The 13,691-nt window shown below is 38.5% G+C and overlaps 1 protein-coding gene across 1 annotated transcript in view; it reads right to left on the bottom strand.

Annotated features, from left to right (window-relative positions):
• LOC135201424 (semaphorin-5B-like) overlaps positions 1–13,306 on the bottom strand; it is a 246,414-nt gene extending 233,108 nt beyond the window's left edge. Inside the window, exon 1 of the mRNA XM_064230334.1 lies at positions 12,578–13,306. The gene's annotated coding sequence lies outside the window, so the exon portion shown is untranslated. The remainder of the gene's footprint in view (positions 1–12,577) is intronic.
• Between the last annotated feature and the right edge of the window lie 385 nt (positions 13,307–13,691).

Here is a 13,691-nt window from a genome sequence, read left to right as displayed (position 1 = left end):
TAATAACTGCCATAAACAACAACAAAACGATTTAATAACTGCCACAAAGAAAAAAAAGCTTTTAACAACTGCCACTAAGAACAAAAAAAAAGAAAAAAAAAAACAAAAAAAAAAAAAAAACGATTTAATAAACAACAATAACAACAGCAAATAAATCGTTAACAAGGCAAAAGACATCAACATGGTTGCCAAGACCGAGACAAACTTCCCCCCGCCTCCACTCCCCCTTCCCCCCCAAACCAAAAACTGCTTGGTTACGCAGCCTCGACGCCGCCCAAGCAAAGCATCCAACCCTTCGGATGTTTGTAAACAAAGACACTTGAGAAGGGGGGACGCCGGGATACGTGAGGTCAGCCCGTCTGTCTGTCTGTCTGTCAGTCTGCAGTGGCCTGCAGGTGGTACAAGGGTCGTGTTCTCTCTCTCTCTCTCTCTCCTTGGGATATGGAGGTTCGTTGAATTGAATTGAATATAGAGTTTAGGCCAAAAGGCAAGCACTAGGACCTACGAGGTCATTCAGCGCTGAAATGGAAATTGACACTAACAGGTCTGGAAGGTGTAAGAGGAGAAAAATCTCACAGTTGCACTATGAAAAAATTGTTAAAAGAGGGTGGGAAGTAAGATGAAGAAAGAGAATATGAAAGGAGGTACAGTAAAAGGAACGAAAGCGGTTGCAGCTAGGGTCCGAAGTCATGCTGCAAAGAACCTTAAGTAATGCCTACAGTGCACCGCATGAGGTCCACTGACGGCACTAACCCCTACGGGTCAGAAATAATAATAAAAACATAACAACGATAAAGTCAAAGTTAGCAAACTGGTATTCAGCATTGGAATTCTTTTTATGCTTCCGTTCTTCCTGACTTGTATGCCTGCTCCCTTTATGGGTAAGGCCTTAAATACTAAAGAGGTATCAACCATTACACTGTATCGCCAGAGTAAGCAAACTGGTATTCAGCTCTGGAATTCTCATACTGCTTCGGTTTTTTTCCGGATTATAAGCTTTCTTCCTTTACAGAACGAAAGCTTCCTCCTTTCTTCTTTCCTTCATTTTCAATTTTTTTATCATTTTTCAGCAAAAAAAGAAAAGAAAATAAAAACCTAGAGAATACTCAAAATTTTGAGTGCATACTTCCACCAAAACACTTACCAGACTGGATTATGTGTCCAGATCCACAAGAAATCTTGAATGCTTCCTTCAAGATCTGAAGTTTTATGAAGAAATTGACCCAAAAGGATCATTTAGCCACAACACTTAACGGAAGTGAAAATTACCTGGATCTACATTCAGAGCTGTCTCAAAATTCGATCAACCATTCCATATAGTATGTCATTATGATCCATCCAATAACTTAAAAAGAAAGATTTTTTTGGATAGTTAAGAATATATAAAGACATGCAGATTATCATAATTACATACTAACTACCTTCCCTTTTGGTCGGTGGATTTTATTTAATTTTATTTATTTATTTATTTATTTTAGTTGACAGGTAAGATGGGTGAAAGAAGAGTGAGGGCAGTTAGGTAGCTAACCATGGTAGGAAATAGTTTAGAAAGTTAAGTATTAGTAAGAGTAATGTCGAGTTTGGTTTATCCACAATTTTATTTGGGTAAGTGTACAATTATCTTACTATGGTCTTAATATTAACATATTGCAATAATGATTTTACATACAATAATCCAAATGTCGTGTTCCTACTCTATCCGAAATTTCTTCAGGTCAAAATTCTATCCAAAAATGAAGAACCACAAAGGCAATAACGACAACAACAAAAGTCAAAACAACTTCGAAAACAACGTCAGTAACGAGAAATGCGAGACACTGCTGAATGTAACCTTCCGCATTCCTACAGTGCATTTAAGCAGCAAATGAATAAGTAACAAAAAATACATTATCCGGGAGCAAATGCAAGCAAACATATATTTGTTCGTAAAACTTCACAATCGATGCACATGAAATGTCTATTGTGAGCCGTAATTATTAATTAATAAAGAATTACATTTCAACTTAAGAAGTAAATATATCTACTCTTAACTATAAAATTGTATTTGTTTATCTACAAATGTGACTGCATGACACAAAAATAAATGAACGAAAAACAAAAGCAAAAACTAACAGAATTCCCACGCAAAAGCACTCAAGCAAACAAAAGCACTACAAGAACAAAACCAGGAGGACACCAACGTACGTAAGACAATCTTCCGGAGTAATAAAAGCCCTTGCTTGAAAAAAGAGAAAACCGACACTAACCAGCTTTTCTTGACTTATAAAAAAAGATAAAACTATAAAAAGTAGGAGTATTAACTCTGAAAATACTGTACGCAAGGTGGGTGAAATTTTCATGTTTTCATAAAGAATACTATAGCATTATGTATATGCACATGCAAACACTGTGTACCTACGCACACAAATATACGTATATACATACAGGACACGCGCACCACACACACACACAGATAATATATATATTATATGTATATAATATATATATATATCTGTGTGTGTGTGTGTGTGTGTGTAGTATGTATGTAGTGTATGTTGTATGTATGTATGTATGTTGTATGTATGATGTAGTCTGTATGTAATTGTATGTAATGTACTACTATATATACACGATATATATATATATATATATATATATATATGAATTATATATTATATAATATTATAATTATATATAATATAGATAACATATATCTATCTATATATATATATATAGTATGTATGTATGTATGTATGTATATGTATGTATATATATAATATATATATTATAGTATATATAATATATATATATATATATATATCTATATATATATATATATAACATATATATAAGTCATATATATATAGAAAGAGAGAGAGAGAGAGAGAGAGAGAGAGAGAGAGAGAGAGAGAGAGCTGCGAGTTTTCCCGAGATTGGGTGCACCTGAATGTGTTAATTTTCTGATTCTCGGCAGTGTTGCCAGATGAAACTGCCAAACAACGAATTGGGTACTGGCATTAATTGGTTGGTCAACTGCTGGGGTCAAGAACAGCTAGGGAGGATAGAGAGAGGAACAAAGAAGAGGTAAAAAGAAAAACATCCCCAGACGAGTGTTCACTACCGCATCAAAATTCAAGCCATCAAATCCTAGGGGGCTCTACCATGGCCACCGCCTCTACAAGGTAATCGTCACCCTACTGAGGAAACAGTTAACAGTATATTTTTGACAGAAAAACATGGAACCTAACTTAACCACGACGTTTCTTCGCAAATATTAGGTACATGGCCTTCTTTCCTAACACTTTTCCAGGTAGGGATAATTTTAAAACCATCAAATAGCAGACTTATCATGAAGTGTCGTCAAAACGTTTCGATGTCACCGATATTCAGTACATTCTCTTGTGATAGGACATCGTAGTCGAATGGCCATGACACTGCCCTCACATGCGAGAGACCTAGGTTCGATCCCCAGGAGAGGTGGAAGGATTGAGGCAGGCTCCGTTAAATCCATCTGAGCCTATGTCGGCTTAAGCAGTGGATTTAGTCACTTAGTAGGTTGTCAGGCGTGGACAGTAGTAACTAGGCTAGGAAAAATGGTGAGGCTAGCAACCTCATCCCAAGAATAATTGCTAAAAACGCAAAGGGGTTGTTATATATATATATATATATATATATATATATATATATATATATATATACTTATAAATATATATATAGTGTATGTATAAACACTGTATCATATAGCATATACTCCTCTAAGATTGTAGTGTATATAAATGTATGTGTACGTGTATAAACAAACACGTATGTACTATTATGTATATATAATGTTTGTATATATATATATTTATATATATATATATATATATATATATATACATACATATATACATTATCCGTAAACGTCTAATAAACTACCTAAACGACGATGCATTCAAAATAGCCTTCATTAGATAATAATATTTACATTTCTCTCCAATAAACGGCAACGCCCATCGCGTAGATGCAAGCAGTTAACATTCAATTAGAGATGGTATCATATAATTAAGTGTTCATCAAATTCTGCATCGTACTTTTAAAACTACCGGGCCTTGAAGGGAACCTCCTTTATAAATCACCGGCAAGGCACGCGCATGCACGCACGCACGCACAAACCCACACGTGCGCGCGCGCATGCGCGAAAGCGAGCTCATTCCCAATCCCAGGTTAATCGTAGTCCTCTTATATCTTCTTCGTCTTTTACATATTTTTCAAAATCCGCATAATTTCCTCCTCTAGGTTTTACTCTTTTCGCCTATTCTGGGAGTAAGCTGCATGACGGATCACGCCTTGTTATATTTTTTACTCCAAAACCTAATCGTTTTTATTATACTAATAATAAATCTTCCACTACTATTCTGCATTCTTCGATTCCTCTTGGTCTTCCTCCTCTTTTCATGTGTCCCTCAATCTATTTCTTAGTCCTCTCGTCGTTCCTATTTCATGCCTCATTAGTTGAAATCTGCTTTTCCATTATCATTTTTCTGATTTTCTCCCTTCTCATACTCTTTTTTCTTCTTTCTTTCTTTTTCCGTGACAAAAAGGTATGATTCTAACTTTACGTTCGTATTTCCCTTACATTTTTCTTCTTCCTGTTCTTCCTTCCTCTACCTACTTCTCTATGTCCCCGTTCCTCTTCTCGACGTTTCCCTCCTCCTCCTCCTCCTCCTCCCTCGCAATAAACTGATCATCGTCTTTGTGTTTTAAGCAGGCACTTTGCTTTCATTCATATCTCCCATCTCCACTTAATCCATCTCATTTTCTTCTTTCTCCTCCTCTCTTCCTTATTTTCTTCCCTTCTCCTCCCTGCTCCGTCTCCTCCTTCTGCGCTAAGTACCCGCTTTGCCACTTGATGGAAATTCAAATGCCCGTGGGATTCAACAGGCACCGTCGGAATTACTCTCTTGGAAACAGAAGTCGCCAACGGAAATTTCTAAGGAGCGTGACCAGGTAGCCCATGCTTGATAAAGCTAAGTAATTCTTATGAGATGATGATGATGATGATGATGATGATGATGATAAGTCTTAAAATGGAAAAACGAATCCACAGTTATGTATATGTTATGTACATATATTTCAATTAAAATCTGAACAGACTGAAAACGGGAATCGAACAGATACCCGAAAGCTTTCTGTACAGATATATATATATATATATATAATATATATATATATATATATATATATCTATATAATATATATATATATATATATATATATATATATCTGTGTGTGTGTGTGTGTGTGCGTGTGTGTGCATACAGTCCGTAACTGTGGATTTCTTTCTCCATTATTATTATGAATTATTATTATTATTATTATTGGAAAAGTAAATCCGCAACAGTAAGTCTGTTTGATTTTTTTATTTAAATAACAAAATCAAACAGATATGCTATTGTGGATTTACTTTTCCCTTTTATTGACTCATGTGATTATGAGTTTTCTTTTGATTAATATTATTATTATTATTATTATTATTATTTTTATTATTATGTGATAAAAAGTATATGCGTAATAATATAACAACACAATAAGGGAAGAACATTCATATGAGAGCCTAAATGCTCATTATTATTAAGCAAATGCTTCCACGGAACAAAGAAGGAAAAAGTCAACAAAAATAACTGCAAGTCACTAAACGAATATTAAAAAAAAAAAAGACAGCAACGCGAATCATAATTACCAAGGCAATGGTGGTTAGCAGTTATACATACATTCAATAACAATGGCTCATAATTATAGCAACTCTACTCGAATAATGGCATACGGTAAAAAAAAAAAAAAAAAAAAATCTAAAGGACATAATATGTTATCAAAACAGATATTTAAGGGCACACACCACGATAAGACGCGTAGCTGCACTGGTGTTTACGAACTACGGCCCATTAATAGCCCGAGACGTGAAAAGGTAGGATGCAAACCCTCTTCGGACAGCTGTGGTCTTTTACAGAACTACAGCTGAAGTGCTGGGAAGGTCGGGAAGTAGGGGGTGAGGAGCTAAGGGATGGGCGGGAGGTGGGGAGGACAGTTTTCACAAGAGGAGGAAGAGGATGGATCTCTTGGGCCATCAAGGCTGAGATTTCCTTCTTACTATAGACTCTCAGCTCTTATAAATTAGTCGTCATTCAAAAGGGAAGTACTCGCAAATTTCAGTGTATCGCTTTCTACAAAAGCCGTGGAAAACTCAAGCTATATGCCTATCAATTCAGCAGCCCTCAGCACTCTCTGTTCTATACATTAGTTTTAATTCAAAAGGGAAGTACTTGTATTTTTTTTAGTGTATGACTCTCTACAGTGAACATGTTAGTATAGCACAAAGGCAGTGGCGAACTCAGCTATAGGCCTAACAATTCTGCAACCGTTATTCACTCTCCTCCCGCCCACCCACACGCCCTTTGTAGAAGTCTCTTTCGAAAAGGGTTTTCAACGAATCAGGAACCGTTCTCCTTGAATGTGTAGAACGCTTTAATCGAGAAGAACGAGGGGCACCCTGAACTCCCGATAAAGTTACGATAGGCGCGTCCAAGTGGTGTCTGGCGGTTTCAAGAACCTCGGTCTCCTGCTCGGTACCGAAGAAGAACGAGAAGTTCGGAACGGGCAGATGGGAGAAGAAAAAGCGAGAAGGGCGGATGGGTCGACGGACGTACTACAGTCTAGCAGGCAACAGGCGGAGGAGGCACTTCGGACAAGGGCGGATCCACTTAGGGTCCCTCTGCACAAATCACATCCAAGGTTGATTCTGCTCAGACTGCTCTTCCTACGAATCTACGATGAATTGTCTGTAGAATGTTCCACCGCTCCGGAGATGGGGTGTAACCTCTTCGAAGCTATTTTTAGTGTAGATCCTATTGTTATTAGTTCTGGTTATGGTTATTAAAAGCAATGATATCAGTCAGACTTGGAGACTGGATATGAAGTGGCAGACAAGAGTTAAAATAACTGAATTAGGACCGTTGGAATGAGCAATAGCATCACAACATGGTTCATCTAGTTACTCTATGATACTTAGATATGAGAGAGAGAGAGGAGAGAGAGAGAGAGAGAGAGAGAGAGAGAGAGAGAGAGAGAGAGCGCGCCCTTAAGGCAAGGCATGAACCATTTTAGTCGAGTGACCCTTGCACAAAGCGTTCCTGGTGCAGGTAGAGCGTCTGGCGGGAATTAAAGAAAAAAAAAAAACCGCCTTATTACCTCAACGTCAAAAACAATCATGGGACGTCTGGTCTCCCCGTCCGTATCTCCCGACATCATCTTGTTTTTCATTACGGAGGCGAATGAATACGAAAATAAGATAGGAAACCCTAGATGGGGGGAAGGATATCGGATATTATGTGAAATATGGCGTCCCAGAATGCTCGTGGTACAAAGTCTGACCAGAAAAAAAAAAAAAAAACTCAACGTAACTCTCTCCTTCATCGCCAAAACCGTCAACTCCCCTTTATCTCTATTTCTCTTTCACTTGCCCTGAGCTGACCTCGTGCTAATTCGCTTAATTCACCTCACACTCGATTCTGCCCACATCAGCATGACCCGAGCGATGCTGTTGAAGATCTATCATCGCTTGCATCTTCTCCGACCGGTTAAAAAAAAAAGGGGGGGGGGCGAGTGCCTTCTTGCTTTTTTTCCTTTTATCTTTTTTCTTCAATCGTCCTTAATCATAGCCATCCATGTACCCACAGTTCAGTGACTTTTGCACAAGGTGTTGAAGAGAAGAAAAAAATAGGAGGGGGCTCGCCCTATCTAAGTTTAGCCCACCTGAAGGCGTCGAAGAAGGAAAGTCGTAGCTTGCAATACTTCTTTCGTTATTTTATTGCTGTTGTTGTTGTTGTTGTAACAGCAGCACCCAACACAAGACATTAACATGGCAAACACAAAAATCAATCGTTGAACATTCAAAGAAACATTAAAACAAAGATATACAAACAACTGAGCATTGGAAATATCCAAGACATTTTATTTCATTTTACTACCCATAATATGCCTCATGTTACAAGGCGTTCTACCAAGGTTCTACACTTCTACTGCATCCTGTGAGCCTCTCCTCAACTCTTTTTCTCTGCCGAAACAAAAAGATGCCCACGTCATCAGTCTTGGCAAGAAAACATTGGGCAGTAAAAGGTTATCGAAGACAATATGCCATCGACAATACTGAGCTAAACACGCTTCTGTAATTTGATCGTTTCCAAAATGTTATTTGTGATAATAAATTTTGTAACTGCATCACGGGTACGTGCTTCATATGCCACTACCCCCCCACCCCTCTCTCTCTCTCTCTCTCTCTCTCTCTCTCTCTCTCTCTCTCTATATATATATATATATATATATATATATATATATTATATATATATATATGTACATGTACGTGTGCGTCCACATCAAATACTACTGAATGGCACTGGCGGTATGTAAAACCGTATTTATATAAGTGCATTCTCTCTCTCTCTCTCTCTCTCTCTCTCTCTCTCTCTCTCTCTCTCTCCCCCCACACACACACACACACAACCTGGAAAAACAACATACGGCACTAGTGATAAGTAATGTACAGTACCGCATAAATGTTCAGTCATCTGTCAAAAAAAAAAAAATTCTTCTACACCCATCTCCTGGTAATCAGAGTGACGCCATATTCCATTATCCGAGATTAATCAGGGCAGCCTTCGGAAAGGTGGCCACTAGAGAAGCAATTTGCATACAAAAAGACAGCAAAAAAGACTGGAACCTCTTTAATACATCATCTTCCAGGTGGCTGTCGAAAGCTTCTGCAGTTTGACAATTTAACACGAACGAGAGAGAGAGAGAGAGAGAGATAAACGTATCTAAAACTATTTTCGTCGGGATAGCAAGGGAAAAAAACCTTTTACCATCCGGAAATTATGAAAAAAAAAGAAAAAAAAAACTCCCATGGCTGGACCACAAAACCTACGGATATGTTACTCAGTCTTCACGCACTCCGGCTGACATGATAATGACGAATAATAACCCCAGAGCTTCTTCTTCTTGATCACCTTGTGCGGGAAGGCGTAACGTGTATGAGGACGTGTTGGACAGCCTGACCAGAAGACGAATGGCTCTTCGGAGGAATGTAGAACTCAAAAGCGACCTCAGTTACTTCGTTACTCATAATAATAGTAATGACGTCAACCGCTAGTACTGCAAAGTAAGGATATTCACTTTCGTTACTAATAGTAATAACAGCAATGATGTCAACCACTAGTACTACAAAGTGATGAAAGTTACTTTCGTCAACCATTAGTACTACAAAGTACCGATATCACTTTCGTTACCACCAATAATAGTAATGATGTCAACCACTAGTACTACAGAATAACGATAGTCATTTTTGTTACTATTAATAACAGTAATGATTTTAATCATTACACTACTACCAATGGCAAAACAAAGTGATAATTACCGCTCCCGTTACTGTAACTATTAAACACAATTTTATAAAAATAACTATAACCTGTTGTATATTGACCACATACTGAAGAAAGGAGTGAAAACCGTCTAGGAAAAACAATAATAAATTAAATATAACATTATGGTTTGGTATATACATAGTATACTATATATGTGTATATATTATAAATATTATATAATATATATATATATATACATATATATATATATATATATATAGAGAGAGAGAGAGAGAGAGAGAGAGAGAGAGAGAGAGAGAGAGAGAGAGAGAGAACAAAGAAACGAGAGACAGACAGCGAAAACGACCACGCAAAGCTACAAGAAACGAACTTGTGTCAAAAACTGTCTAATTGCCCATCAACCGAGAAGGAATGAAAAGTGGTTTATGATACACCAGCATACAACTTCCCCCCAAACAACCCCCCCCCCTCCCCCCGCTTGAGAGCTCAAGTCTGCGTGTATTTCTCTACAGGTAATGCTATTGTTATTCATTTATTCCATATTTCCATTTTCTCTTTTTCATATATGGTCATTCTAGTCCGTGGAAGCTTGTTGTTTTAATAATAATAGTAGTAATAACAATAATAAATCTGCACAAATATAAATCTATCCGTCTATACTAGTACTACTACTATAATTCATACGCACTAACTTTACATTAACTTATCTGTCTCCTACCAAGATAGTCAAGCATTTTAATGCGTCTACAACTTTTAAAAAATATATTAGGCCTACGTGGCATAATTAAAAAGAAAATTCCCACACATTTTTGTTCTAACGTCGACAGAACTAATCTAGGATTCCTTGAACGTCTGCGTAAACACCATCTTAAGCACTTATGGCACAGCATAACTGAAATCCTTCCCACAATCCTTGAAGGACATAGATCCGATACTTTATTCCTTTCTAATCTTTGTTCAAAGCCTTTTTCAGTGACCTTGCTCTGTGCGTGTGTGTGTATGTGTAGGGGGGGGGGGGCGAAGTAGTATATAAGTATGCAGACAGCAGCTACTGTGCTATTCTTCAAATATTAATGTCTTTTCTCTTTAGCGATTCTAACTTTGTTCTCCTGTCACATATACGGCAAGAAGGAACGGTTGGCAGTCGATGGTTTAGACAAAATATCTGGCAAAGAAATTTTTCACAGCAGTAGCGACCAGCAGTAATGGTAGTACTGCAGTTCAAAACTATCTTTATGACTTCGACAGGATAAATAGCGTGTTAGTATGAGCACTGGTTATATAATAAAACAGCAGCTGTAACAGTAGTGGTTATCATTATTGATACTTAATTTATCCAGACCACTCAGTCTAAAGTAGCAGTAGTAGGGTCTGAAGCAAGAACACGGTTTAAGGGAAAAAAAAAAGGCAGTAGTAGGTTGGAGCAAGTACTGGATTTAATAAAAAGCAGCAACAAGAAAAACATACGAAGGCCGGCTAAACCCGAGCAAGTTTCCTTCTGCCAGCAAACTAAACGTCAAAAACAGCTGGCAGTGGAAGGCAAAGGAGTCCAAAAACGCACAGGGCAAGGTGGAGGAAGGGTCTGGAGAGGAGGGGGAAGGAGCGGGAGTATGAAGAGGCAAGACTACCAAAACGTCTTGTTCAGAATCCCTGCAGCGCTACGGGGTGTGAAAGTGACGTCGTCTGAACATGGTGCCACCTCACATACTTTTCCCTTATCCATAATCTGTTGGGGCAGAGAATACCAACTGCAAATGCCACAAGGACTAAGGGTTAGTGGGTCTACATAACGCAGTCAAGGAGAGGGTTGGCCCATTTGTTATGTGGTAATTACTATGCTGTTACTCCCGTAAGCCTACGTGTCTGATCTATAGATTTACAACTACGATAAGCCTACGTATAATGGTATTACATTAACTGCTACTACTAACAACTGTTCTTAAATCATCAACCTATTCGTGCCACCGGTGGGAGGGGTACAAACACCAAGTATTGACAAAATAGCAAACATCCATAACAACTCTAAAAGATCCCAGTATTCTACGTAGTATAGTTGTTGTAACAACATGATCTTTTAAATCAATAAACGTTTTCATTAATTTACATTTTTTCTTGTACACCCCGATAACAGCAACATCGTATTTGCCAAGTACTAGTCTCCCTTACTGTCTTTTCTGCTTGAAAGGGTAATGTAGGATGAAGATGTTGAGGGGTGGGGGGGGGGGGTTGTTACGGGAGAACGCTTTCCCGGTGCCCAGCTTTATTGATTAAGTAGTTTTAATTTCTCTATTCGACCATTTTCTACGTGATTAATATTATATAAAGTTTCGCAGAGACATATTTTATACATGGCCTAACAAGGATAGGACATTTTTAATGTGCTAAATTATAATTGTTTTATGAAACTACTGCCTTAAACAAAGTATTGTCTTTAGAAACGTAAGTAGTAGTACTACCAACAGATTCAATGAGTCGTAAATTAGGTAATAAAAAAATAAATTCACCATAAAAGGCATCTGTTTCAATGCCATAAACACCTTAACACATCTAGGGCCCAGAAATACAGCATCCAAAATATCCCTTGTGGAGAGAGAGAGAGAGAGAGAGAGAGAGAGAGAGAGAGAGAGAGATTAGCCAACGCAAGTAAACCAACAGCTCAACATGACTAATTGCACGTATGCCTGCAATGGTACGGTGATGCATAATTGTTCCTTCTCAGCTAATTAAACTGAATTCATTTCTCGTCATGTTCCACGTCACCTGTACCGAATTACTCGAATTATTGACCCAGCTTCTACTCCGTCCTGATCCCTTGTCCGGGTTTCATTTAGCAACAAGGAAGATATACCGAAAACTGGGTAATAATAATAGCATCGTTGATACTAACCACACGATTTAATCATACGGGTTACTGACATGGAAGCGTAAAAAAACGTATAATGTTCCATGTTGCTTAAATAGGTTAATCACAGTTGGTTAACTTTAGCCGGCATTTATTTCCATTAGAAGAAGAAAATAAGACGTCGTTAAACCTTGTTGAAAACCAAGAACCATGAACATAATCACCAATCAGGTCCAGTCTGCAAAGCATAAACAAGCGGAACAAACAAACAGGACACTGGCAATAAAATCCGTTGCATCACTGACACAACGACTTCTCGAGATTTAAATGCCGTACTTACCAGCTGCTCCCCAGCAAGTGGAAGAAAAGGTGATATCTCACAAATCCTTTTAAAATCCTGCACGGTCAGGGGGTACGTGTCCCCTTCGTCAGTAGGATACCTTCTTTTTTTAGTTTTTATTTTTTTATTATCCTTTAAGTTGCAAACTCCAGTTTAGGCCTAGTTTCTTGCAAGGTCCAAATCTACAGTACGACACACTATAACAACACTTTCTTATTATCCTTTCTGAAGGTTAATCAATGGCTAGGTCTAGAAACCCGACGCACATAAACTTCGGAAAAGACGGTCATCAAAACCTCTCGGATCTTGACTCGAGATGTCCACTCGGGTCCCAAAACACTAACACCTGTGTCATGTCATCTTCAGTCACGTGTTGCTGGTACGTTGTTCGCCGGGCGTCACAGGCCGTAACGTCTTGGCAGCACGAAAACAACCCAGCCGTGATCACCTGTAGTTCCCAAGTCCATAAACAAGAAAGTTTGTAGCAGGTGCGAAAGCCGTGACGAGATTGGGGAGCACAAGACACACCTTCTACAATGGCCACTGCGGGTAAACTGAGGAACTTCAAGGTAGAATACTCTAAGTGAGTAGAGAGAGTGAGAGACGCTCTTCGGTGATCCCGTGTTGTGGTGGAAGGATTGGATGTTGACCTGTGCCGCATTTGCCCAGCTTTCTTCCTGTTTGGGCATTTGTTTTCCTCCGCAATTATTTCACCGAAGGCTTATCATTTACTCGTGCGGGAATGTTACCTAAATAGACCATCAGTACTTCAGATACAAGTTATGGATACTCAACTCAGGCACGTGTGTTATTCCGTAGTTGACAACGGCGATGCCCTCGAGTTGCCAACTGGGGAATTTCCGAGAGAGATGTCTCGTGGCCGCGAGGCCGGCCTTCAGCCTCCGGTTATTGTATCCTTCTGGGTTATTCGTTTTCTTCCTGCTGTTATCACAGTTTTCTTTGATGCGTTATTCGGTTATTTAAATTATTTTTCTTATTGCGGTATGATCCATATTTACACGAACTACGTTATCTAATGGCAATCGGCTATCATCTCTCTGTGTGTCTCTCTCTCTGTCTGTCTGTCTGTCTCTCTCTCTCTCTCTAACCTAAT

Source organism: Macrobrachium nipponense, chromosome 28 (assembly GCF_015104395.2).
Source record: "Macrobrachium nipponense isolate FS-2020 chromosome 28, ASM1510439v2, whole genome shotgun sequence".
NCBI classification, from domain to species: domain Eukaryota; kingdom Metazoa; phylum Arthropoda; class Malacostraca; order Decapoda; family Palaemonidae; genus Macrobrachium; species Macrobrachium nipponense.
Note: the sequence above shows the minus strand (reverse complement) of the source record. Positions and strands in the feature narration are given on the sequence as shown.